Source organism: Schistocerca serialis, unplaced genomic scaffold, assembly GCF_023864345.2.
Source record: "Schistocerca serialis cubense isolate TAMUIC-IGC-003099 unplaced genomic scaffold, iqSchSeri2.2 HiC_scaffold_514, whole genome shotgun sequence".
Classification (NCBI taxonomy): Eukaryota; Metazoa; Arthropoda; class Insecta; order Orthoptera; family Acrididae; genus Schistocerca; species Schistocerca serialis.
The window spans coordinates 45,001-47,500 of NW_026048096.1; positions in this window are offsets into that span (position 1 = coordinate 45,001).

Here is a 2,500-nt window from a genome sequence, read left to right on the forward strand (position 1 = left end):
GCGCCTTAACCTAACCTATGTTGCGCCTTAACCTAACCTATGTTGCGCCTTAACCTAACCTATGTTGCGCCTTAACCTAACCTATGTTGCGCCTTAACCTAACCTATGTTGCGCCTTAACCTAACCTATGTTGCGCCTTAACCTAACCTATGTTGCGCCTTAACCTAACCTATGTTGCGCCTTAACCTAACCTATGTTGCGCCTTAACCTAACCTATGTTGCGCCTTAACCTAACCTATGTTGCGCCTTAACCTAACCTATGTTGCGCCTTAACCTAACCTATGTTGCGCCTTAACCTAACCTATGTTGCGCCTTAACCTAACCTATGTTGCGCCTTAACCCAACCTATGTTGCGCCTTAACCCAACCTATGTTGCGCCTTAACCCAACCTATGTTGCGCCTTAACCCAACCTATGTTGCGCCTTAACCCAACCTATGTTGCGCCTTAACCCAACCTATGTTGCGCCTTAACCCAACCTATGTTGCGCCTTAACCCAACCTATGTTGCGCCTTAACCCAACCTATGTTGCGCCTTAACCCAACCTATGTTGGGCCTTAACCCAACCTATGTTGGGCCTTAACCCAACCTATGTTGGGCCTTAACCCAACACACGTTGGGCCTTAACCCAACACACGTTGGGCCTTAACCCAACACACGTTGGGCCTTAACCCAACACACGTTGGGCCTTAACCCAACACACGTTGGGCCTTAACCCAACACACGTTGGGCCTTAACCCAACACACGTTGGGCCTTAACCCAACACACGTTGGGCCTTAACCCAACACACGTTGGGCCTTAACCCAACACACGTTGGGCCTTAACCCAACACACGTTGGGCCTTAACCCAACACACGTTGGGCCTTAACCCAACACACGTTGGGCCTTAACCCAACACACGTTGGGCCTTAACCCAACACACGTTGGGCCTTAACCCAACACACGTTGGGCCTTAACCCAACACACGTTGGGCCTTAACCTGCTCTGTAATTGTCATACGACGCGTTAAATTAGTGTAGTGTTGCCTAACTGCAACCCCCGCAATATAGTTTGCTACTCGCACTGCCCGGTCCCCAGTGTATCGCTTCATGTTAAACACCTTGCAGCTATACACTGTAATGTGGATGGCAGCAGGACGTACATGCTCAATGCCCTTTGCAGTTGTTCATTGGCATTTGCAGTTGTTCATTGGCATTCGCATGGCGAAGCACTTAGCCTACGCTGTGGTACGGCCTGTGTCAACTGTCCGCTGATGTTGTACGTCCAAATCACACACTGTACTGCACATTGGTCCTCATGTACTGAATGATACATCGTGGTACATGTGACCGTACAACGACTGCGCCAACAACGGCGAACCATGCGGTCCAAATGTTGTGCACTCAGCTACGTGTCGTCTCCCTATAAGAGCTGGATTGCAGTGTGGTATGCCCTGGATGGCGATCAGCATGAGCCGTCTGTTGATGTAGTGGCGCGTGTTGTCAGACGTAGTCGTCTCTTCTCACACACCGTGATAGCATGGTGCACTGCGTTCCACATCTGCGACATGCGACAGAGGCCGGTTGACAGTCGTTCGCACAATGGACATCGCATACGTACGGGGGCCACCTTCCACGTGTTCGCGAAGCGTGCACATGTTGTTGCGTGTATGTGGGCAGACATAGTGTGTCGTGACACCTGACACAGGCATGCAACAATCGTTGAATTTGCAAATGGCGATGGACGCCTACGTTTGCTGGTGACGTTACGCAAATGAACAACTGGTAAACCGTTGTGGTGCGGTTGTTCTCGCTAGAGGTGAATCAGTGATGGCGACGATCGGTTGAGCTACCAACCGGTTGTTCCAGCGATACCCACCATGCCCACGAACGTGAATGGCATCTGGGTGTGAAGCGATACGCGGCGGTGGCTGGGTGGGACCGTCCCCGGCCGGTGAGGGGGGGCCTCCCGGCGTGCTGGCCGCGCGGTGCGTGGGCGCACGCGCTACAGCCGGCTGGTGGGGGCGGCCAGTGGCAGGCGCGCCGGCCGACGGAGGCGGCAGGCGGCGCAGCTGCGCGCCGGCGCACCCTGCACGCGGCGCCGTGCGGCCAAAGTAGGTCCTCGCGGGCCCGGTGCGAAGCGCGGTGGACATCTGCAGTGTGCTGGTCCGATTGAGGACTGTGTGCGCTGAGGATGCGCCGCCGCCCGGCGCTCGGCGCCGCGACGCCGTCTGCTGCTCGGTCGCCTCTGCGGTTCTCGCAGGTGGTTTGTATCGCAGCTGTGCGGACGTGTTGGCGCGTGCGCTGTGCTGGGAGAGTTCGCTTCGGCACCCAAGTGGGGCTTTTGTCCTTCTGTGGCGCTGGCGTTGGAGCTGCCGGTCACCGTAGGTGGCGCGTGTTGTCTCCCGCCGGCAATGCCACGACAGCACGCTCCCGGGCCTCTGTCGGCAGCGGCAAGCTCAGTTGGGAGCACGGGTGGTCGCACCTAAAGCGTCTACTCGCCAAACCCCGGGCGATTGCGCC